This window comes from Carassius carassius, chromosome 19 (assembly GCF_963082965.1).
Source record: "Carassius carassius chromosome 19, fCarCar2.1, whole genome shotgun sequence".
Lineage (NCBI taxonomy): Eukaryota > Metazoa > Chordata > Actinopteri > Cypriniformes > Cyprinidae > Carassius > Carassius carassius.
The window spans coordinates 25,009,225-25,036,105 of record NC_081773.1 but is presented as its reverse complement, the minus strand read 5'-3'; the positions used below and the strand labels follow the sequence as shown (position 1 = coordinate 25,036,105).

Below are 26,881 nucleotides of genomic sequence, written 5' to 3'. Positions count from 1 at the left end.
GAACTGTAGGGCTTTGCGGAAAAACAGGACTGGCGTTTGTCTCTGTTTGAGAAAAAAGGGAAGAAACAGGGCAGCGAAACACGGCGGATATCGCGTTTTGTTAAAAACTGATTATCGAACTTTGAATAGAGAGTCAATGGGGAGCTTGTTTTGGCGGTAACTCGTTTTTTTCAAAATTGGCGTTTATCGCGTTTTGGAACCAAACTCTTCAAATGCAGAAATGTTAATCCATGCATTTATGACCTCAAGGTTAGAGTATTGTAATGCTTTATTGGGTGGTTGTTCTGCACGCTTAGTAAACAAACTACAGCTAGTCCAAAATGCAGCAGCAAGAGTTCTTACTAGAACCAGGAAGTATGACCATATAAGCCCGGTCCTGTCAACACTGCACTGGCTCCCTATCAAGCATCGCATAGATTTTAAAATATTGCTTATTACTTATAAAGCCCTGAATGGTTTAGCACCTCAGTATTTGAATGAGCTCCTTTTACATTATAATCCTCTACGTCCGCTACGTTCTCAAAACTCAGGCAATTTGATAATACCTAGAATATCAAAATCAACTGCAGGCGGCAGATCCTTTTCCTATTTGGCGCCCAAACTCTGGAATAACCTACCTAACATTGTTCGGGAGGCAGACACACTCTTGCAGTTTAAATCTAGATTAAAGACCCATCTCTTTAACCTGGCATACACATAACATACTAATATGCTTTTATTATCCAAATCCGTTAAAGGATTTTTAGGCTGCATTAATTAGGTAAACCGGAACCGGAAACACTTCCCATAACAACCTATGTACTTGCTACATCATTAGAAGAATGGCATCTACACTAATATTTGTCTGTTTCTCTCTTGTTCCGAGGTCACCGTGGCCACCAGATCCAGTCTGTGTCCAGATCAGAGGGTCACTGCAGTCACCCGGATCCAGTACGTATCCAGACCAGATGCTGGATCAGCACCTAGAAAGGACCTCTACATCCCTGAAAGACAGCGGAGACCAGGACAACTAGAGCCCCAGATACAGATCCCCTGTAAAGACCTTGTCTCAGAGGAGCACCAGGACAAGACCACAGGAAACAGATGATTCTTCTGCACAATCTGACTTTGCTGCAGCCTGGAATTGAACTACTGGTTTCGTCTGGTCAGAGGAGAACTGGCACCCCAACTGAGCCTGGTTTCTCCCAAGGTTTTTTTCTCCATTCTGTCACCGATGGAGTTTCGGTTCCTTGCTGCTGTCGCCTCTGGCTTGCTTAGTTGGGGACACTTCATCTACAGCGATATCGTTGACTTGATTGCAAATAAATGCACAGACACTATTTAACTGAACAGAGATGACATAACTGAATCCAATGATGAACTGCCTTTAACTATCATTTTTGCATTATTGACACTGTTTTCCTAATGAATGTTGTTCAGTTGCTTTGACGCAATGTATTTTGTTTAAAGCGCTATATAAATAAAGGTGACATTGACATTGACTGGAGCAGCACCAATGGGACACATTTGTGCCTTATCTACCCATACAAACAAATTTTAGTACCTTAAGTGAAGTTTTAAGGTAGTATTTAGTATTGAAGTGTTTTCTTCCAATGTATGTTTTACATTGTGCAGTGCATTTCAAGAGAGCTCTTTAAGAAATTTGAGATTAACTGTGCCTTGCTTTTTTCACTTTCAAATATAATTTAAGACTTAATTTTCAAGATTAAAGAGTGTTCAGGAAAATAACTCTGCAATTGATCCTATTTCTCACATTTGTATACTAAATTATGATTAATCTTGTCTTTCTTGCATATATTTAATAATTTATAGACACTGCACAAAGATGATGGCTGCATATGAAACCAAATCCAACTGCCTTGCTCTCTCTCCAGTCAGTCAGTTAATTTACAGACAGCATTTTTGTATGAAGACACCTTTTAAGGAAACTGATTTCAGACAGGCTTTCAAACCATAATGTCATGTTTAATGGGCTAGAACAAATTAAAAATGGGCTTTAGAGAAATCCAAGCCAATACTGAAGTGCCTAAAGTGTTTATTTCCCAGTAGAACTTGATTCATATGTTGATAAATTAGCCTTCTTCACACCATCAGACACCATTTTTTATTCTTTCCACCAAGCAAACATACATAGGATTGTGAGATCCCAGGTAGTAAAGGAGTCATCTATGATTCTATGTAAAAAACTCTTGGTAAACAAGATTATGCAAATACTGTTTTGAGACACCTCTTCATACTGCAGAATACTGGCTGCAAAACAAGACTTTTCGGGTTTTGGACATAGCTAACAGCAAACAAGATGTGTGCTGAGGGTGATAACAACAGTATCTTGAATATTGAATACTATCTTGTTTTGCTGCCTTGCAAGCACTGGTATATGAGTTAGGATATGTGAATCTAGTTACCCTTTACTAGCAGCAAAGCGATCCCTCCCTAAAACACATCAAATGGAGGGATGAAATAATTACATATTATTCACATGACAGCATAGAAAATAAAACTACCATTTAACCTACATCTGAAACTATGACTCAGCCACCTGTTCGGTATACGTCTGGTCTCTAAACTAAATCTCTGCCCCATCCACCCGCCTGTCTCCGTCTGCCGACTAAGATCCAATTATCTTTTTCTTTCACCCATCCCCCTCTCCTCTCCTTCACACCCACTTTTCCTTTCATCTTCACAAGGATTCAACCTAAGAGGAAGAGGGGTACTGTAAGAGTTTGTCCTGCTCTCACCTGTAAAATGTCACAATGACATATTGGTAAAAGATGGAAACTTTCATGCGTTTAAAACCAATGGCAACGCGGTGGTGTGCAGATTGTTTATTTTCACTTTATGTGCCATCCAGGGAGGGGATGGTTTGCATTTTGACCCGACCATCATTAGTGTCATTAGTGGTGTTTGCCAAGCCATTATATTACAATTTGCCATTTAAAGGAACAATTTGACCAAAAATGTTATCATCTATACACCCTAATGTTGTTCTAAATCTGTATGCATTTATTTTTCTACAGAATACAAAAATAAAGAACATTTGCCCACTTTGACTTTTACCATATGCATGCATAAAGTATGCAAAATAACAATATCTTCTTTTTTGCAAGTGGTACTGTGTCAAATTTTTACAGCTTATTGGTAGAAATGGTGGACAATAACACTCAAAAAGTAAAACATGATTGGGAAGAGGAAACGTGTTTTAATATTCATAAAAACATATGGGATGAGTGCTTGAGAAATGTACATACAGTACATGTTCTGTAAATGCTAGACATAATTTGATTCAGTTCAAGGTCATTCATAGGCTTCATTATCCTGCATTAAAACTTCTTAAATTTTATCCCATGATTTCTCCACTCTGTAAGTGTAAAACAGGCACCCTGTTTCATTCTTTATGGTCATGTAATAAAATTCAGCCATTTTGGAAATGAATATTTAAATCTCTTTTTGAAATGGAGCCTGAGCCTCGTATTGGACTTTTAGGGGCAGAAAATACCTTTTGTAGTAAACATCAAACACAAGTCATTTCGCGCGGCATGTTACCTGCAAAAAAACTGCTCTTACAGATGTGGAAAGCAGATTCTGTCCCTGCTTTTGAGATGTGGGCAAGGGAACTGGGAAATATGTTACATTTGGAAGATATTAAAAGATAAATTATCAATTTTCATCATTATCTGGAAACCAATAAGATTTTGGGCTACATGTCTTTTAATGAAACTGCTGAAATGTACACTATTTAAATATCCATTGTTGACGTCCATTAGGATAAAAGATTCTATATTAACACTCTGTTTCTTATGTACAACATTCCTGATTGTAAAGCATGTGAAGTAATCTTCTACACCTTTTTTTTTTTGGAGGGGGAAAGGGGGGGGGGGTGTTCTGATATAATGCTTCAATGTTCTTGGCTCCAAAGTTATGTACAGATAAGGGTGCTAGATGTCATATTTTTCCTGTATAGTGGCTATGTTTGTGACATTGTGTGTGTTGTTTCAAGAAAATTTAAATGAAGAGACTAAAATAAATGCATTCAGATTTTGGAACAACGTGAGTTTGAACCAAAACAACCAAAGCAACTTTTTTGTCTTGGACCAGTAAATAGCCACCTAGCAACCCACTGAAAACACCTTACCATCCACACAGCAATGTCTTGGCAGTGGAATTTCAACAGGCATCTTGTTTTGGAGTGCAATAACAGGCTGCTGATGTGAAGCTGTTTGGTTGCAGTATGTATTGAATGTAGTGAAAAAAAAGACTACAAATGTAATCATTTTAGCTGATGGTCATGATGTAAAAAATCTTCCTGTTAATGCACTAAAGTGTGAGGTCGTCAAATTTATGATCCTACAGATCCCTAGAAGTATGCATCAGGGAAAAATAGGTTGCTGCTACAAGCATTTCTGTTTTATTGCACTTGGACAAGGAAACAACCTACATGCTGACTTGCCATATGTCTTCTGTATAGTGGTGCAAAATCTAACAATACGAGTCCCATATCCAATACAGGATTTCAAAATGAAACTTTGCTGTGATAAACAATCTTGGATTTCATATTCCTTGAGAAGGACCACTTAAGATGTGACAGCAAAGCACCCAAGGGGCTGCCACCTTTGTCTCTGTTGAATCCCAGAATGCATCCGAATAAGATGGGGTTTAATGAGCCATGGACATTCACCTATTCATCTGTAATCATCCTCACGCAATTAGCCAGATGGGTGCCGTTTGTTTACAAGAAAAGGGTGGGGCGCAGGAGTGGGAATGAGTGCTAACAGCCCTAAAGGAGGGAACTGGGTCAAGCCTCCCTCAGACAGAACTCACTGAATGACAAAAACCCACACATATGGGTCAAACTCCCAGTCAGTTATGAGTCAGCATGCAAGGTAATAATAATAAGGCATGCAAGGACTCACCTGAAAGCGTTTCTTGGACCAGATTTTCTTCATGGCTTGGAGTAATCCTGGTTTTTTGTTGCGTTTAACCGAGGTGGGAGTGACGTTTTCTGGGAGCTGGGGATTCACGGTCAGACCCGGTTGTGACCTGATCGTATCGGTAGCATGATCTGAATCCAGCTTGGACTGCTGAAAAAGCCACTTGAGAGAGGAAACGTACCCAGCTGATTGGCAATTCACCTGGTGAAATTTCTCTGAGAGCAAAACTTCTCTCTCATCAACTTGATTTTTCTGAGCATACTCCCTAAAAACTCAGTTCTGTATTACAAAGTTGTTCTGCTGCAGATGTTGTTCTTTCAATTTAGGCAGCTGCTCAAACTAACACCAGAACAAAAACCGTTTGAGAAAAAAAGAACCTAGCAGACGGCACCTCCTCAGTGCTTGAAGATTCCCAGAGGCAAAAAAAATCAGAGCTGGCTCTAAACCCTCGATCGAGAGTTGACCAATAAGAGCGCAGAATAATAAACTCAACCAGCAGCAGCAAGCGAAGGACTGTGTGTGTGGAGAGGTAAGCAGAGAGAGAGAGCGAGCAAGAGCGAGAAAGGGAGAGAAACCACTACCCTGCACCGTTTCGGGGGAAGGGAGGGGAGAAAGACAAAAAGAGAAAGGAAGGGAAATATGGACAGATTGAGTGAGAGAAATAGAATGATTCAGTCCTATTGAGCCTTGCACTCAGGGATGCCAGTTGGCAAATCCGTTATCATGTCCCGTTTAGTTTTTTTCCCCTTTTCTCCACCTCACTTTCTCGTTCTGTTGTGCACCGAGGCTGAACGTGTCTCTCATGCCCAGCAGCAGCTCCAGTCAGGAGTCTCCTCACCAACTGCCTTCGTTTTATATTCAGGATCAATGCCCGTGACGTCAGAGCAGCTTCCAGTCTATGGTGCCTTTTTGCTACCCACCAGCAGCACATTTTTAAAATAATTTTTGTCTCTTCGCCTTCTTAAACCCCAAGGTACAGGTGGGTGGTATGAACAAAATCATAAAATATATAGGCTTCATTTATTTGTTTGTTTTTAAATAAAATGACTTAGCATGTAAATAAAAATTTGTGATTATATCAAAAAAAAAATTGAATTGTTGCTTAGAAGCAGTAACCAATTTAAACTCGGTTTCTTCTCGAGGCTAAAGGAGTGGTCATGCTCTGCAAATTTTCGCAGACAAAATCCAGTCATTTCAAAAGAAATCTACATGATTGAGAATTTGTTCATGATGGTGAAAGACTTCAGATTATACCAACAGAACGTCACTACCGTGAGAGCTGTGCTTAATACATTGCTATGGTGTTGTTGAGAAAAAAACAGATCATTTGGTTTAATATGGTTCACCAATTGAATCCTTCCCACCTGGAACCCCAAAGCAGTTCTTTTTCTTGTTAGTCTCTTCCACTTATCCATTTAAATCAATTAATAAAGAACTAGAAACTTAAAGCACCTTACACAGCAATTCAATCCTTAACTCGACTTGTTTGGGGAATGTCATGCTTGACATTACTCCATATTTCCACATGGCTATGACCTGTAAACATTGTAAAGCAGTCCTTTCCATCTGACAGCTTCAGGAAAAAATATCGACCAAGGTATAAATGATACATCAGCACACGTTAATACTGTTGCATAGTACACTCTAAAAAATAAAGGTGCTACACGATGCCATAGAACCACCTTTTTGTCTAAATGGTCCCATAAAGAGCCTTTAACATCTGAAGAACCATCTTTGTGATGAAAGAAGGTTCTTCGGATTATAAAAAGGTAAGAAAGAGATAGTTCTTTGTGGAACCACAAATGGTTCTTCTATGGCATTGCTGTGAAGAACCTTTTAAGCACCTTTATTTTTAAGAGTGTATATCATCATGCCCTAACCCATCTACTCATTCCTCTCATTTCCTTCTCCAATAGTTTAAACTAATTAATGCATTTAGGTTTATTAAAAGATTTATTAGAATTTACATCCCTTGGACAGATATCAAATATCTTTAATGAGAAGACTGAGGCAATCATGTGCAGCTTTGCATAATGAAATCATGAATTATAGAATCACACACCTGCTATGTTAGCAAGGGGGTCTGAGAGAGACACATTGATTTTGAGCTCTTTTATTTCCCGAGAGCACATGATCTGTACCGTTACAGCAGCAAATGGATGTCATACAACAAAATCACACTTGAAAAAAACATTGAGAAACAGACTGTGGTCTACGTGACGTGGCCACTGAAATGGATTGCCATTCTTCATAGCCGAACTGCTCTCATTATAGAGGCTGACGCCTGCTGAGGCAGAGCATCAAGGGTGTTTTGAGAGAGCCAGACACCTGACACATTCCCTTATTCATTCTCATTAGCTGTCTCTGCTCATGTTCATAACAACCCAGGTGGACGGTTGTTTTCCTTCATTGCTGTAGAGTTGTCCACACCTGGGTCCTTTTGCTCTAATGTATTGCATGTTAAGCCAGCATGCATAATATTACAAACACTGCACTGAAAAGGGTATCTGGTGCACAAAAGCACATCGTCTAGATATACAGTATATTTATAATGCACACATAACAGCTTAATTGGTTTACAACCACTTTAATGTTAGTTTAGTCGGACGGTCATTAAAAAATATTATTCTTCCATTTAATCACAGATAATTTGAAGCCAAAATCTTATTTATATTCTCAAGGCACATTCCTTATCAGGATTGCTGCACATTATTCCACATATTTGTCTTGTAATCTCTACCCAAACATGCCTTGCCTCAAACAACACTCATTTTCATCTGATATCACAAATCCTTCTCATTTTGAATCTTTCCTTTTCATGATAAAATCAATTCCTGATGTATAAAAGGCCAGTCGTACGTGTTTTCCTCATTAAATATCCCATTTCACTCAGGAATACATAAGATAACAAAAGTAAATGGATCAGAATATGTGATGCTCAATATGAGATTTCCTTTATCTGTATCTGTCTATATATTAAATTATGCATGTTAATTTCTCCTTATTTTAACATTTAGAATTTATGGTTTTATTTATGATTGGTAGTGTATACTAATTAATTGGAAGCATTTCAAGTTAAATGATCATTTATGCTGTTATAAATGGACATTAAATTACAATGAACAATAGTATATTTATAAACCAACATTAACTTAGATTAATAAATGCTGTAAAATAATGTTGCTCATAGTTCATACATTATGCATTAACTAATACATGATACTCAATGCAATAACTAACATTAACAAAATGAACCTTAAAATCAAAGTAATGATCAGATCATCAGTATAGAATTTGTAAAATTGGTGCACTGCATCCCTAGTTAGAAGTCCAATTCATGCTGAGTCTGTGATTCAATCTGTTTTTCTCAGATATGAGGTGTTTGTTCAATGATGTGAACAGCAGCGTTACAAACTAGACTGCCAATTGACCTAGTCTCATTCTAAACACATTTTCTGTGTGTCTTTCTTCTATCTCTCCCTTCAGTCCACTCTCATTCTCTCTGACAGACAGTGGTCAATATCTGAGGGACCAGTACAGCTCTCTCTTTTCCCCGTTTCATGGATCCCATCGATCGGTCTTAAGAACAATTATAAGGATCAACTCTATTCCACGAGGTGTCACACGCATCAGTGTTGTTTTCACCTGTAAAACTGCCACATACCTTACTAACACTAGCTGAGACATTGAATCATAATGCTGAATATCAATGTTTCTGATTTAGTTACGAGAAGAGGGCTCAGACACAGCTCTAGGATGAGTTGGATTAAATTGCTTGCACACATTTCCAAGACTAAAAACAATAAACATGGTTGATTCAGTTTTCTTTTCTTTTTTTAGTATAAATGCAATAAGCATTTACACTAAGCACCACTTTACATTATATATATATAATTTTTATTTTTTAAGGGGTCATATGATGCGATTTCAAGTTTTCCTTTCTCTTTGGAGCGTTACAAGCTGTTTGTGAATAGGTAAGATCACTAAAGTTGCAAAGACTAAAGTCTTAAACCCAAAGAGATATTATATTTAAAAGTGAAGTCTTGTCCACTCCCTCCTAAAACGCCTCGTTTAAACACGTCTACGTCACTGTGTGGGAAGATTTGCATAACACCGCCCAAATGTTCATGCAAAGAACGAAGGTGTAACTTTGATTATCTGTGTAGTATTGTTACCGCTGTCGCCATGTTGTTGAGATGCTGTGTTTGTTGTGAAACATTGGTGACATTTCATTACACCAAATACACAAAATAATGTTCTTTTTAGCAACGTCATATGACCCCTTCAAGAAATACTGGTCACACTTCATTTTAAGGTCCAATTTCCACTATAAACTAACCATTAACTATTACGTCTACCTCGAAAAACTCCTTTAATTACTGCTTATGAATAGTTAGTAAGGTAGTTATTATGTTTAAGTACTGGGTAGGATGAGGGATGTTGAATATGGTCATGCAAAATATCTGCCTTATAACTATTAAGACACAGCCACTATTCTTGTAATATGCATGATAATAAGCAACAAGTTAATAGTGAGAATTCGTCCATGAATTAAAGTTTTACCTGAATACTTTTATTCAGCAAAGATGCATTAAACTAAAAGTGAAAGTAAAATACTACGTTACAAAAAAATTATATTTCAAATGAATATTCTTTTCAATTTTCTATTTCATGTTTGCAACATGGAATAATAAATAAATAATCTAATTGTGACTTTTCTTGCAATTCTGAATCTTTCACAATTTGGACTTTTTATTGAAATTCTGAGAAAAAATTCAGAATTGCAAGACGTTAACTCGCTATTGTGAGACAAAATGTTGCCATTAACAATAACAAAAATTAGATAATTTAAAAATTAGAGAGAAAAATATCAGGATTGCAAGATATAAACTCAAAAACTGAAATTCTGCATTTACATCTCGCAATTATAACTTTTTTTCCTCAGAATGGCGAGTTTATGTCCCAAATTGCAAGGAAGAAGTCAGAATTAAGAATTTATCAGAAGGAGATTAAAATTGACTGCAAATTTTTTTTTTTTATTCTGTGGTGAAAATGGGCTTCCAAACCAAGTTTTTTTTAATGACAGCTTTCATAAAATATATTTCATAACAACAAAGTGTTTCTTGAGCACCAAATCAACATATGTGACACTGAAAGACGTGTGTAATGGCTGCTGAAAATTCAGCTTTGCCATCACATGAATTACATTTTTAAATAAATTTTAAAAAGAAAAGTTATTTTTGACATTTTATAACAATAGTACTTTTTAACTGCATTTTTGATCAAACATTGTACCTCACAGTAAAAGTCAGAAGACAAAGCCTTAAATAATTAACTTGAAATCAATGCTTTGTTACATCTCTTTGCAATTTGTTTTCCATGATGACTCATTTTAGCCACTCTGAGTAACAGGCATACAAACTCTTCACTCATAGCTGCAAATGCCCAGCGGGCAGTGAAATAATGGCTTCCTATCTTAATGTGAAAGGCACACTATACAGAGTCAATGTGAGAGTTATGTGAAAGTGATTAAAGCAAGCATTGAGTCGTCCTCCAGGAGTCAGTCCCTCCAGTAAGGGCCCAAGTTCCCACTGCACATCCACTGCAAACTCTCCATGCTTAGATCAGCAGGGCCTCCTATTCCCCTCTCCCTGGGGAACCATCTAATGAAATGTGCAGCAATTTCAGAAGCCCTACAAGCACTGTGTAATAACCAAAACGACTCTATTTAACAAGAACAAGTCACATAAATCACAGGGCATGGGGACTTCTGCAGCACATTTATGTATGTGCTTGTAATGGGACTCATGCAAAGGAAGTTCAGGCTGAATGTAAAATAAAAAAAGTCATTATTTCCTCATCTTTGTTCTATAAAACAAAATTAATTGTTAAGAAGCACCTGTGTTCATTCAGTTTGAATTAGTATGAATGGATAAAACAGAGGGTCTGACATTCTTCCTAACGTCTTCTTTTGGGTTTTAGAGAAGAATGAAAATAGTACCAGGATTTGGAATGACTTGAGGGTGAGTAAATGAAGACAAACTTTCTCTTTTAACCTAGTCCTCACCCCGGCTTGTCTAATGGAAGATGTGGCCAGACACCATCAGTGTCTTCAATGGTGCTTCAGACAGGCGACAGCAGTAGTTTATTCATTCCATACACACACGATCTGCAGATAAACCGCCTTCTGTCTCTCTGAACACATTCATTTGCAACACGCCAGGCAGCAGGAAGAGTCCAAATATTACTGGGCTGGGAGAACATTAAAAAAAGGCTTTAGAGGAAACCAGTCAAGAGACAAGTCAAGAACTGGTTTGTTTCTTACAACATTAAAGAATGGAAAAATTCTGTGCTTTGATTTCTCACAAAAAAAGCACTGTGGCAATACTATGGTATTAGATGTATATTGTACTCCGATATATACCATGGTACTGAATGAACATATTTATACACAAAGATTTTAATCAATACGTAAAATATTTTAAAAGTCTTTTATGACAAGACTTCATTTATTTAAACAAAAAAGATAGTAAACCACTAATGTAAAATAGTATTATGATTTAAAATGACTTGTCTATTTAAATATATTTTAAAATGTAATTTACTCCAGAGAAAAAAAAGATCATCCTTCAGAAATCTCGTGCTAAAATTTAGCATGATTATCATTGTTGAAAACAGTTGTGCTACTGGGGAAGTCGTGGCCTAATGGTTAGAGAGTCGGACTCACAATCGAAGGGTTGTGAGTTTGAGTCTCGGGCCAGCAGGAATTGTAGGTGGGGGGAGTGCATTTACAGTCCTCTCTCCAACTTCAATACCACGACTTGGGTGCCCTTGAGCAAGGCATCGAACCCCCAACTGCTCCCTGGGCGCTGCAGCATAAATGGCTGCCCACTGCTCCAGGTGTGTGTGTGTGTGTGTGTGTGTGTTCACTGCTGTGTGTGTGGACCTTGGATGGGTTAAAAGCAGAGCACGAATTCTGAGTTGGGTCACCATACTTGGCCGTATGTCACTTTCACTTTCTCTTATTTCTGTGGATACATATTTATCAGGATTATTTGATGAATTGAAATTCCGAAGTCACAGCAATTACTAAAATAGCAATATATACCTCTATTTATTTATTTATTCATGTTACGTGGGAGTGTGGTATTTTGTGTGGTTCATGGGGAAGATGTGTATTCCCTGGTGTGTTCTTTCTTTCTCTTTTGCTACTCTCACTGTAATGACTCACAGGTGAAGCTGCTAACGAGTGACCTGATTGGTGACTGGAGTGATTGGCGCTGTATTTAAGTCTCCTGAACCATGGATCTATGGCTCCCTGCTCTCATGGCTTCATTGACTTAAAGACAAATGTGTTGTTTATGTAGCATGGTGCCCATAGTGTTTGTGAAATGATTGCTATGAGACCTTTGAGGTAAACCACTATCTTTTGTTAATTTATGATTCTTTTTGTTAAATCCTGATCCTTATCTAATTGGAGCATGGTAGGGAGGTGGGTGCCTTTTTCATTTATTATTCGTTTTCTCCTGGTTATGATAATTAGGGAGGGAAGCTTTTGTATTTTCTTTCTTGTTTATTTTTCTAGGTTAGTATCTCTAAAATGAGTTAGCTCTGTTTTGTAATTTGTTTTGGCTTTTCCCCCTTCTGAAGTTTATGTTGCTCCTTATTTACCTCTGTTTAATAAATTTACTCTTTCACTTTAAAGAGTGTTTTTGGTGTTTTGAAGCCTTGGGAGTGAGAGCGGGGACTCCAGGGAGTCTGTTGATTGGCTCCCTGTTTATTGTAATGAATGGGTTCTCTTACGAGAGCTCTCTCGTACTGCGTCTTAGCTAAGACGCTACGGGAAAAGTCTCTTTTCACGAAATACTGAAGCAAAAAATTATCCTTAATTTTGTATTTTTGTACAGTGCATTTGCAGCAGTACACAGCCATAGGCGAGACGGCTCGTTCGCTCATTGGCTTGTTCTGCGGCAACTGCACAGCCTATCGAGCGCGGGCTGATGCAACATCAGACCAATAAGGGCGCTTTGCGCCCTTCTTGCCACTTCCCGCCGAAACGGGTGTGGCCCAACCTATAAAAGGAGCTCGAAAAGGCTGACTCACCTGATTTTTCATCTCTTCAGTGAAGCTCACGCATCGCTGGATCACGGAGGAAGCAAGCGCCGTCTGAGAAAGCACATCAGCAGGACGAGCCATTCTGAAGCTGCTGGCATCGCTGCCTTCCACTGCCGTTCCTGCTGCGCTATCCGGCGCCTATATCCTTTCAATTCTGTTATATCCAAGCTGTTCTTTATGTGTGTGTGTGTGTTCGCCCTGCGACACACACTCGTAAAAGAGCTCGCGTCTTTTTTAAGATGCCTTCCTGCGGCTCGTCAGAGCCCCACTCAGCGAGGGAGACCGGTACGTCATCTGTGTCTCCTGCCTGGGTGAAGATCATGCAGCGCTCGCGCTCGCTGACGGCGGATGCCCCCACTGCGAGCTGTTGCCATGGTGACTCTGAGGACTCGCCTGGCCTTTTTCTCTGAGCCTGCATTCTCCGCTGCGCTGAGGCACCGTAAAAGCATCGCTTCCAGCGGATTCCGGAACAGTCTTCAGCTCAACCGAGCTCGCCGGTTCGCCCTGCTTCACCGGCCCCCCCTGCATCGCTTCCCGGTGGGCAGCGCCCGCTGTTTGCCGGCGCGTCGTCCGAGGAAGTCGATCTCAGGGCCGCATCGGGGGAAGAGGACACCCGCTCTCTGCTAGCTTCGGGCAGTGAGGGCTGGGCGAGCTCCGAGGATCTCGCGCCTTCTGCTCAGAAGCCCAGCAGACGAGCTGACATCGAGAAGGAGCCCGGGCGAATGAGCATACTTCTCAAAGCCCGCCTCATTTCTTCCTGAGCTTCACGAAGAGGTGGCGAAGGCTTGGAACGCTCCATATTCAGCGCGAACTCGTTCGTCTGTCTCACTAGCATTCTCCACACTGATGATGCTAAAAACAGGAACTACCACTCACTTCCGCCGGTGGAACAGGCGAAAGCGACGCACCTTTGTCCGCCCTCTGCTGGACGGCGGCAAAAGCGGTGTTGCCATCTAAAGCCTGCTGTGTGACGCTGCGTCGGCACTACTAACGATGGCTGCTTCATCGAAGCGCAGGTGTACGAGTTCCGCTGTGGCCGAGCTCTCACCCAAGTGCGCCGCTGTTTCAGTTCCAGGAATTGTGACTGTCTCAGCGTTTTCAGCAATGCGCAAGCCTGCACAGTTGCCCGCTTGCCTGCACACAAAAGCCGTTATCACAACAGCTTCAGCAACGCAGCTCGAGACCCCCGTTCTCGCTCTACCGGCCGTCGCCCCGCGCCGCGGGGACCGCGGCAGAGGATTACGGTGAGGCCGGGAGCCCCGAAGCCATCCTAGGAAAGCCATCCATGCATGCTGCATGACGCTGCGTCGGCACTACACACGATGGCTGCTTCATCGAAGCGCCTATGTACGAGTTCCGCTGTGGCCGGGCTCTCACCTAAGCGCGCCGCTGTTTCAGTTCCAGAGATTGTGACTGTTTCAGCGTTTTTTGCAATGCGCAAGCCTGTACGGTTGCCCGCTTGCCTGTACACAAAAACCGTTATCACGGCTACCCAGATATTTCCCGAAAAAGGTGTAATTTCTGGTGTCCCGGCCACGGCCGATGGTGCTATAAATGTAGTGACGATGCCCACTGCTCAGTGCCCTTCTCCACATGTAAGCACAGCCCTGCACACAGGGCCTGCGCCCATAAACGCGACTCAAGTCGATCGCGCACACTGCATAGTAAGCGTGCCCACCCCTCAGTGCCCACAATTACTATGTCACACGCGTCATGTGGTTTCTGTAAAAACAAAACCCGTGCACGCTCGTCCGGCCACGGCCGATGGTGCTATAAATGCAGTGACGATGCCCACTCCTCAGTGCCCATCTCCACATGTAAGCACAGCCCTGCACACAGGGCTCGCGCACATAAGATCGACACAGATCGGTCGAGCGCGCCGCATAGTAAACGTGCCCACTCCCCGCGTGGCTTCTGTAAAAACGAGGCCCGTGCACATACGCTCTGCACAGGCAGACAGCGAGTTGAAAGTGGTAAATGTGCACATATGCAGCCCACAGTTACTCGCAGACATATCGAGTCCCACGGGACCTGCTCAGCCTTCCCCCAGTCGGTTAAGCGCCGGGACGGGGTCGAGGAGGAGCGATCTGCCCGCTGTGATCAGCGCGCTCCCCGCCTCAAATGCGCAGCACACCCGAGCGCCGCCGTTGCCCGGTCAACAGAGCGCGCTTCGCATCCAGCCCTTAGCCATTCATGCAGATGCATGGTCAGCGCTTCCAGGGGTTTCAGATTGGGTGCTAAGCATTATAAAGAGAGGTTACTCGCTACAGTTTTTTCAACGCCCTCCGCGCTTTTCAGCGCGCGTCGAAACTACGGTCAAAACAGAAGTAGCACACATACTTCGGGCCGAAATATCAAAACTGTTGAGCAAAGGGGCTGTAGAGCCTGTGTCTCGAGCTCAAAGCGAGGGGGGGGCTGTACAGCAGATACTTTCTGGTGCCCGAGAGAGACGGGGGTCTCAGACCCATACTGGATCTAAGACAGCTGAACAAGGCATTGATGAAGTGCAGTTTCAAAATGCTTACGACCAGGAAACTCCTCGCGCAGATTCGCAGAGGGGACTGGTTCATGTCAATAGATCTGAGGGACGCGTATTTTCAAATACAGATAGCGTCAAACCACAGGCGATATTTGAGATTCGCCTTCGAGGGCCAGGCATACCAGTTTACAGTCCTCCGTGGCTCCGTGCATGGATGCAGCGCTCGCTCCTCTCAGACTCAGAGACATGCGAGTGCTGGATTATTTGGACGACTGGCTGGTTCTGGCCCGATCACGAGCGGAGCAACATTATTGGTCTGATGTTGCATCAGCCCGCGCTCGATAGGCTGTGCAGTTGCCGCAGAACAAGCCAATGAGCGAACGAGCCGTCTCGCCTATGGCTGTGTACTGCTGCAAATGCGCTTTACAAAAATGCAAAATTAAGGATAATTTTTTGCTTCAGTATTTCGTGAAAAGAGACTTTTCCCGTAGCGTCTTAGCTAAGACGCAGTACTCGTTCGCTCTTCTAGAGAGAACCGAGGTTACGTTTAGTAACAGAGTACGTTTTCTGTGAAATACTCTTTGAATAGAGATTTGACCTTTCATTCGTAACAATTCAAAATTGTCACTTTTGGTCAAATTAAAACATTTTACTAAATAAAAGTATTAATCGGTTTAAAAAGATATCTTCCTGATCCCAAGTGAGTAGTTAGTATTTTAAGCAGTGCATACAATATCATTTAACGAGGTTATGCAAAATTCTGAATATCAGTTCAGTTTTAAAATAAATAAATAAAGCTGAAATTTAAAAGGCATTCTCAAGTGTTTTAAATCAATCATGCACAACCTTGGTTTTTAGATGGTACTTTAATATGCTTCAAGCTTTACTGTAATACTATGCCTAAGTTGGCCTTTTTAAGGTCAAACTAAAATAAAATATTTAAAAAGTCCTGTAAGCAGTTTCATCTGTTTTGCTCACTCAAAAAGAAAAACAACAAAGTGATATCTAAGGCGATAACCTTACTGCATTTTCCCTTACTGACATTCCAGATTCCACAGTAGCCGAAATGACTTGAACCAGACAAATTAAAGAGTCGATCAGGGCTGTGTTTGAAACATGAGCCGAATTCCTAAGGAAGTCATAAAACATTCTGTGCCACAAGTCCCAAGCAAGATAACCAACCAACCAAAGCTTTCACAGAACAGCTTTCAACATTAACACCACTAGAACAATTATTGACAATTTCAATTCAGAGAAGAGATTTGTCAAATTTGTTGTTCATAATTGAAATGCAACGCTGGACATCACATGTAAACCCATGAGAGTTAAAGACTTCCATTGACTTTCCCCCACCTAACAGAACCAGACTGAAATTCCTAAGGGGAAGGGAACCTCTGGTCTCCACAGAAGTCTTTGTGTTAAGAGAATGGCAAATAAACTGTCTTTTGTACATATATATGGACCAGAATGAACTCAAAAAGACTTATAAATGAATCAGTCCATCGCTTAACTCCATATTCATTTATATGTAACCCACACCTTTGACTATCATGTTATAATCATTTATTGTGTATGTATTTTAATAACTATGGGATAACTTAAGGATTCATAATCATGTTTGGTATGTTTGTGATGGAAACTGCTTGCTTTAATTAGTCCAGACAATCAAAAATTTATCAAATGTATCATATTTGTGTTATAAGAATCATGTCCAAAATTATACCCTACAAGAGCGGGAAAATTCGGACCACATGCTTGGTAAGATAAACATATGATTTATGATGCCCCCGAGCCAAGACAATATCTGATTGGTCAAGACAACATTTGAGGTGGGGCCAACAGTCCAGTTTAAATACACAGGACACCATAAAATATCTGCTTTTAGTTGTAAGCTTTTAGTATCTAGCTATGCTTTTTAGTCTGTAGCTATGCTTCTGCTACTAGCCATGCCTGCTTTTAGTTCTAGCCTTGCTTTGGCTATCAGTCATGCCAGCTTTTAGCTTTGCTTCTTAGCTTTAGCTTTTAGCCATGCTGTTTGTCATCACTGTTCTTTGAGCGCGGTTCCAGCGTGCTTCAGCCTGCACGCCTGCTGCTACTTAGCCACGATGAGGAGAAACACCACCTATAGTCTCGTCAAACTTTACTTTTTTTCTTTTCCGTTTGAGAGTTTCGTGTTCTGAGTTAAGTTTTGTAACGTCGAGTTCAACTTCAGCCAGCTACACACAACTCTCTGCATCTTCAGCCAACGCCCAACACACCACGGGCCTTCTCAGACGTCACTTCAACGACTACTGAACTTCCAGCCAATCAGCGACAACAAAGTTTGCTGTAAACTTGGGATTCCATATTTCCATTCTCTTAAACTCATCCTTCCCTAACTTTCGATCTTCCTGCAACTTGTTTGAATGTGTGAGTTCGTGCGTTTATGTGTTAGCTTAGTTTATATGTCTTAGATTTATCTAATAAAGCCTTATTCATATTGAAAAGAGAAGTATCTTGTGTTTTGTGCTTACAAGTTAATGTCTTAAACTGCCGATCTCGTTACTGTGCTAATTGATAGTTTTCACTATAGTTTGGATATTAATATCCAGCGCAGATTTGATGTTAAACGGCTTGTTCAGTGCATCGCAGAGCGTCTCAGTGATCAGCCGTGAAACAGTGATTCTGTTCAAATTCCCTTTAAAATCTTAAATGATTCCCTTTGAGCTAAATTGACCTGTTTCCTTTACACCACTCACATTTCAAAGTCTGAACTGCATGTTATCAGTGTGATAATGCAGTTCTACCATTTTGTAAATAATGTGAGATTTGGTCCGAGAGTTAAACATCACATGATGGCGTCGATGCTTACACTGACAAACACTGACACTAAAAAACAGATAACGTTATAAAGCACTATGAAGACAAAAATCCTGTTCTCCACTGCAGAATGGCAGCAAACCAGAGCAGATGGTTCACCCTCAGCCTGCTGGTCCCTTGCAGACACTGCAAAAAAATGATTGAAGCAAATCTGGCTTAATCATCCCTTACAGTAACTGAAGCTGGGAGGTTAATGGGCTGAGTGCAGAGGAAATGGTGGGATGATTGTGGATGGTATTCCTTCACAACAAGCTACCCCAGTCCATAGTCATCTTTGATGATGCTTGGGCAGTTGCTTTAAAGTAGCCTCAACCAGCACGGAAAATGAACTATTTGATACAGCTGCCAATGGTGGTTAACTGAAAAAATACTGGCCATGAAACTAATCTTCAAACTTTTTATAAACAAATAATACATGTTAATATGCCAACAGACTGTAGCTGTTTTCTTCCGCACCTGTTCCAACAGACCATGATTTTGTTCCTCCTATTTCAATTTTGGTGATTTAGTGCAAGTAATATTCTTGTGTCACCACATGGGGTTCAGGAGGAAAGAAAAATAACCTGCATCCTAGATGATTAAATATCCACTGAGGCGAAGTTGTTAGAAGACCCAACCGTTGCGCCAGATGTTTTCATCAGCACATGATTTTATTATGTCACTTATATCAGCTAGGGACAGATGTTCTCACAATTTAAGAACATCTTAAACCATCAAATTCTGCAAATTCTAATAAAGTTAGCCAGCCAACCGGCAAATACCTCTGATCTATTTACTGTCCATATCTAAATTTTACTCACATTTGGTGCTCAGAGTGGGTTAATTTTGGACCCTGGACAGTAAGTACAGACTGATATGTGATATTCCTATGTACTTGAGCCATAGAAGAAAACAGCACGGGCATCCAAGAAGTCAAAAAGAAATCAACAGTGTGTAAATAACTAGTGCAACTAGAAAAAATTCTCGATATATTTTGTTGACTTTAAAAGCTTTGTGTCGAAACACAATTATAGTGCATTGTTCATTGTCCACAAAGTAACATGCTTTGTGCTGGTCATCATGTTTAAGACAGACAATTATAGAATGCCATTATTACAATGATCCCAATTACTGATTTATTAATATACATTTATGTACATTTGTACAAGAAACTATCATCAGTGTTTTCCAGCATGATTTCGATCTTCACTATTCACTGTAAAAGCACTTGTCAAGCAGCCATGATGTGAGACTGACACCTCCAGCTGACGCCCTCGAAAACACTTAGCCTCCATTTTCTGCCTTCCTCTCCTCTCTCTCCTGTCTGACTCAAAGCCCACTTCACTCGCTCCTTGGCTGCTCATGTCTCTTCTTCCTCATATTTTCCGTTTTTCTTACCCCCACAAATTCAAGCTCTCTTTCTCTGCAGTTGGAGTTATACCTGTGCAAATCATATTTTTCTCTCCAGCACCTCTAAGATATTAATCATACTGTTCTTCTAGCATTCAGCTTTATCATCACTGGAGTAAACTATATTTTTAAAATGCATTAAAAAGGAAAACGGTTATTTTAAAATGGCAAAAATATTTCACTTTATATACTGTATTTCTTGATCAAATAACAGTATAGAAAAATTGCAGGCTATTCATCATCTAGTTCCTGCACATAAACAATGCACACGCATGACACTGAAGTCATGTTTTACATGACATTTTATCATACTAGACATGTATACTTCAGAAATTTTGATGTCTACTGCCTAGTATCTCTGTACTTTGTAATTTTGTAAATGCCTTACTGCAAACTAAATTTAGGCTTTTTTCTTTTTCTTTTTTAGCCTGGGGGAAATATTTTTCTGTGGTTATTGAACCTGGAATATTCATTTAAAGCTCCTTTGCACTAGCAGATCTATCCTGGTCATCGATCATCCATTAAGAGCAGTCCTGTCTCTGACGTACAGTCACATACTGGAAAAGGGCTAATAAAATTACACAGACAAATTTTAGACCGCGTTTCATCTCTGTCTGCCTGAGCACAGAGACATTACTCTCTTTCTGTCCATTAAAGGAGACATTTGTTTTAGCTCAAGTCACATTAGCTCTAACCAGAAATGGTCCAATGTACCTGACCTTTCTGCCACTTATTGATAGGATACAGTATAAATGATGGCAAAATCAGTGCTAACAATTTGAATTTTAACACTGCTAATATTGTTGTATTTTTTTCTCATTTGAAAGTTGCTTTGGACAAAAGTGCCTTCTAAATGTAAATGGAGATATCAGTTCTTAAAGACTGTGGAATATAACAGTGTTGGTTAATTACTTAAAACATCAATCTAGCTGACTGACTAGCTGGCGAATACTTCCATATAACACCTGGGAACTGATTGGCACGTTCTGAAGTGTTTAGATTTTCTCCACAAAAACAATAAGATTATATTTGTCCTGTTATTAACCGCAAGTAGGTCAGTATGAGATTGGAGAAAGGTAGAGGTATTTAAGAGAAATCAGTTTTGTGTGTGTATGTGATTGTGTTAATATAGGCCCTATCGTCTTGAGATATAATCAGCATTAAGAAGGTTAGGTTAAAAAAGCCTACAAACTAAATCATTTGTCTAACACTTGTGCCAAAACTAGCAACTGTTTTTTACCTGCCATTCAATTTACCTGGAATGATTGGGTTTTGTTGAACTACAAGCAAAAAAAAAAAAAACATGAAGCGCCAGTTGTCACAGAAGTTTTGTAACCTTTTTTTCTAATCAGAGTAAAGCTTTTACAAATGCTAGCCGATTTGGAATGAGGTAAATACAAAACACCCTGCAGAGTATGACGCACTAAGCCAGCAACAAAAAGCCATTGAACAACAATGCAGTCACACTGCAGATGCACTCAACACGCCGAGTCAGGCTCTTAAGAGCATTATGGGAAGTGTCTGTGGCTGCTGATAATAGCTTTTTGCTCCTTTAGGAGTCCTGTTAGCTTTACAGAGTGCTTTAACAAATAGAGAAGTACAACAGAAATTCTCAACGGTGTTTATCTGGAGGCAAATGCTACACAATCACAACAGAAACAAAAAGATCACTGGTCAGATGCCAGCAAACAGCCAACGGACATTGTAGGTTCATAACGATGTCGAAAGTGATGTGAAAATACTCCAGTGAATTTGCTTCCGCCAAGCTAAGGAGGTGAAATAGTGTAGTTGGGTATTCACGTCACCAATAATATTGTGATATTTGGATCACGTGTCACACTTAAGGTGTGGTTATGAGTACATCACATAAGAAAGATTGGTGGGATCTCTAACTTGTAGAACCTCTTTCTATATCATCAACACAAGGAAGACACAAGTGTCATAAAATAGACTTTATTGACAAAAGATAAACAAGAGTAATCAACAACTGCTAAATGAATACCATAAACGAAAAAAGGAATATAGTGCATAAGAAGCATAAAATGCAAGTGATTATGTTGGGTGTTGCTAAATCAGAGCTACATTATCTGGAAAGATAAAATGTTGCTACTCTGAAACAAATAAGGTCAAGAACCTTATATATATATATATATAAATAAATAAATAAATAAATTATATATATATATTATTTATTTATTTATTTATTTATTCATTTATTTAAATATAACCTTATTTATATCAAACAATTACTTGAAAGATTATCAGCTATATAACATCTAATGTAAATTAGAAAAAAATCATATACTGATAATAGACAACAATGCCAAGGTCTCTGTAAGAGGTTTGGACAAGTGATATTTACGTTCTCTGCGATTGAGTGATCAGTCTGGTGGCAGTGACTTCTTCCACTGGTTGTGCTGGTAACAGTTCAGTGGGGAAAGGAGCAGGAATCGGTTTGAACAGCCCTGAACATGAAGCATTGTAGGATGCTGATCTCCTGGAGCACCAAAAGGTCATAAACTCTAGAACACGCAGATGTGGCCCTGCAGTAGGTGCAGAAGGTTCTTGCCTGGATCACGCAAAGCAAGTTGCTCTCCGGAGCTTAATCTTGTTGCAAATGTCTGTGTGTCTTCTACCTCTCTGGGCTAGAGACTCAGAATCCGCTTTGTCTCGCTAGGATGAAGACTCGGACATGCTGCATCTGTTTCTATTTCCTACCACGCAGGCCGGAAACTCAGAACAAGGAGTGTCTTTTGGGAAGGTACCTTTATCTCTTTCCAATGAGGAGAAAAATGCAAGCCAGAGTGACGAGACAAAATCAATACAACCCATTACAAACGAGGCATTTGTTGCATCCAGTGAGGACATAATTACTGATTCTAATGACTTATACTGTCTTTTTATGCGTTGCGTATCGTGCCGCGTAAACAAAATCATGTTTAAATTTATATTCAGAGAAATGACAAACAACAATCGTTACTCTACACTGCTCAAAACTCGCGTTTGTATCGTCAGTGGCAAATCCTTTACATATGAAAACGTACTTACAGTCTGTGAGTCAGAAGCACCAGACTGTCCTTGCAAACTTTGGAACTGCCCCACTTTATAGAAACAGACACCGGCATTGTAGGCTACTCTCCCAGGAAACAGCCCTCGTCCACCGTAAAATTTGCTGCACACTAGGGCTGCAACTAACGACTATTTTAATAGTCGACTAGTCACCGACTATTGAAACGATTAGTTGAATAATTATAAATTTTTTCTAAAATTTAGCAGGAGATTGCTTTAATTCTGCGGAAAATGATAGTAAACACAAGAAAGAAGGGGGTACTTCAATGAAAAATGCATATTTTATTGAACTTTGCTGCTGATAGGCCGATTCATACTAAAAGTAAATAAAAATGCCCTGTCTAAAACCAATCAGGCACAGCGTTCGGTCAGTATAGACGTAAATGCATAAATAAAGAAACTCTATCATTTTTATAAAGGACAGGCACATTTGTTTTATAAGAAAAAATAAATTAAAATCAAGTAAACATTTTCTTCCTGTAAACCAGGGGCAGGCACATTAGCAGCAATAAAACAGTAAACAAAAATATTAAGTGAATTTTGTGAGATACATTCAGTGGTCAATCTGTTGCAAAAGAAATTTACAACTCGTCTCAACATTATGAAATCTAACGGTTTTAAAATAAGCTTTCAGAGTCGTCTGAATTTAAGTTTTAAACATGGACTGTGTGATACTACCTGGACACAAACCTGTCATGGTGGACAGACCAAGTTTAAAATCAACATGAGGCTCAGGCTATGTCGTTCAGTTTATTCATATTAAGGAAAGTCAGCATATCCACATGGTCTCGTGTGAGACTTGCGCTCTTCTGGGAGCAGATATTATCCTATCATAACAAACAATATATCAATGGAAAGATTATGTATTCAGCTTTCAGATGATGTATAAATCTCAATTTAAAAAAAATTACACATAAGACTGGTTTTGTGATCCAGGCTCACAAATGTACAATGTACATCCAAAACAAAACGTATTGGCTTCCATGTTATTTAAATCTGACCGAGGCGAGTCAAACTCCGGTTTACATTTAACTGTCCGACGTGCTTTCTCTTTAAATGTTCATGCATCCCCGAGGTGCTGCCGTGATACGCAAGGACTGCTTTGCAAACCATGCAGGTAATCTTTTTATTCGCCGTATCCAGGCTAAAATGCTCCCAAACTTTAGATGTTTTGGTACGCGCAGCTGCTGCGTTGGACGCTGCCATTTCTGTATGTTATCGCTCAGCAGAGAAGCTAATGCGCATGTGCGACTCTCGGCAGAGATTGTAATGAAGAGAGATGCCTCACTCGGTCGGAAAAAACATGTCTGGCGACAACTTCGACAATGAAATTCATTGTCGACTATTTGTATTATCGATTTTTGTCGACAACGTCGATGAATCGTTGCAGCCCTACTGCACACATCTGAATATTTTGGTTGAACTGTTCCGGAACAGTCTTGTAACTTAACCACTGATTTCTAGTTGTGTCCTCTTTTGGAAGGCCAACCAAAGCAGCTTCCCTCTTAGAACAAAACACAGCATTTCCACAACATGGTGGCGGCCGAAAAAGCCAGAATAAAAGTCATGCCTTCTTTCTTTGCGTACCACAAAGTGACGTAGAGATGTGGGGGCGGGTTAAAATGAGACATTTTAGGAGGGCATGGTTGACTCTTAACTTTTATAAAGAATATCTCTTTGGATTTGAGACTTTGGTTTTTGCAACTTTACAGATCTTCTTTATGTACCAAGAGCTTGTAACACTCCAAAGAGAAAGGAAAAATTTTAATCGCATCATATAACCCCTTTAAGGCCAAACATAATGGAAAAAGATTTAACTGTCATGTATGCATTAATTAGTCCATTAACAGCTGAGTTTGTGTAAGATGTTGCAATACACATCGCTGTCACTGAGAATAATTATTTCTCTGAATAAGAATGGGATGTGTGTTTGGATCAGTTTAAGTTTGAAAACAGTCCTTAATAGATTTGATTGAACTTGTTTCACCCACTGCCGCTGCGTCCAGAGGTCCTAAGGAATTTTTATGGCGATCACAGGACCAAATCTGAAGAATCAGTCAGTTGGTGGGTGAAGGGCAGAAACTGCATTATACCAAAAGTCTTTTTCTTGCCCTCTAAGAGGTGTCTGGCTGTTGTCATGGCATCTTTATCTGATGGCATTGGACAGTTTGCTTATGTTAGTCCACCAAGATCCAATTAAAATGTAGCAAACATTTGTCCACTATTGTGGTCAGAGAGGGGCCCCACCATAAACTGGGCCCTGGAAAGTGCTTTCCACTACAATATCATATAAAAAGACTGGGACAATTGTAATGTGCAAATTTCTTCAATCACAACTCAAAAATCGCTAGCCCAGGACTATTGTGTCTTCATGTCAGGCTACTATTCAAGCTCAAGAAGAGAAAAATAAAAATTTGGCACCCATACATACAGCGAGCAATCACATAATTGATTCCTCTTTTGCATCTCCTTGCACTTGAATGGGCACATGCATACAAAATTATTTCAAAATACCTGTCTCAGTAAGTACTCTCATGAACACATTCGGTTGTCTGAAGTGAATGTAAACAGTGGCGCAAGAAATCCCATGTGTATTGTTATATTGGATCCATGCAATCAGTCTTAAAGGGACAGCAGCCTATAAAAACCTGCTGATGTCTGTCTGTTTCAATGTTAATTTCAACAAAGAATAATCTATACTTTCTATACCATGAACACTATGCATTACATTTCTGTACCTGAAAACGAATTAGACCATATTTTATTTGTAACTTTGTTCAATTTTATATTTATATAATAATTATATAATAAATTCAATTTTATATTTATATAATAATAAAATAAAATAATGTGATCTTAGAGGCAAAAACTAAAGACTTCAGAGAATATATATATATATATATATATATATATATATATATATATTAAACTCTTTGGCACATTTTAAGAATAAACCTAGAATTATGCCAGGTAACAAGACAATAGAGATGGAACACAAAGCACAATATTAAGAAACAAATTTGTATATATATATATATATATATTTGTGTATATATATATATATGTTTATTTCAGTGTTTTACAGATTTCGCCTCTTATTTGAAAAAGTTAATAAAAAATATTTGTCTTCTATTAAAAATCAATATTTTGATTACTGTATTTTTACTGTTGGCACATATATATGTTTTTTACACCAAAAGATGACATGTAGACCCACAGCAGTCTGTGAGTTATGAAGGAAAATATAGGATAAATATATATAAATGAAAGAAAATATTAAAGAACTGTCCCCAGTCTCCCCTGTGTCAAAAACAGAAGAGTCTGATCCCTCAAGTATTGAGTCACCTCTGGAGCAGAGTGGTATTGTGTGGTCTATCTTAGACTGGCAGGGTTATTATGACTAGCGGTGAGGTGGGTGTTTGCAGCCTTTGATCATAACTGGCTTAAATTAGGAATTATCTCAAGCACATGACTTCACTGGCAGTCTACACGTGAGACTTGCTCCGTGTCAGTCTCACTCATACGTACCCACATCTACACACACACACAGCATGGGTGTTTATCCACACGCTGAAGGACAGCAACAACTGCAGCTCGATAGGGGAAGTCCCTGTCTTTCTGTGGCCATTACAACACAGGCATGATCAAACCGAGATAATGGCAACCAGTCTGTAGGACTGAAGCTACCGCAGTGATGACAAATTGATGCATCATACCAGATATTGGAAATAGACTGATACCTGTCTGATATGTTTACATCATGGCATTTCCCCAACATTCATACATGCCTTAAACAGTGCACATCCTCAAGCTTCATCAATCTTTGCTGCAGGCTAAAGTTGCCATGAATAAAAGATGAGGTGGATGGACCTTGTGTCTCACTATCTATTCAATCAACATGTAGTTCACAGCCACAGCAGAAATAGATACAGTGAATAAGACCGTAGCTTTCAAATGAGAATCCCCAGATCTGCCTTTAAAAAACGTGGTATAAAAAAAAAAGTCCTTCTGTAGCAAAATACATTACAGCAAAACAGAATCT

At 39.6% G+C, this 26,881-nt stretch overlaps 1 protein-coding gene across 6 annotated transcripts in view; it reads right to left on the bottom strand.

Moving 5' to 3' along the window:
• Positions 1-26,881, bottom strand: part of LOC132095455 (striated muscle preferentially expressed protein kinase-like) — a 58,827-nt gene that overhangs the window by 19,412 nt on the left and 12,534 nt on the right. For 2 of the 6 annotated variants that reach the window (XR_009422450.1, XR_009422449.1), the window contains exon 1: positions 4,911-5,842. The exons of the other annotated variants lie outside the window; for them this stretch is intronic. The gene's annotated coding sequence lies outside the window, so the exon portion shown is untranslated. Of the gene's footprint in view, positions 1-4,910; positions 5,843-26,881 lie in introns of those variants that run through there. 6 annotated transcript variants of the gene reach the window in all.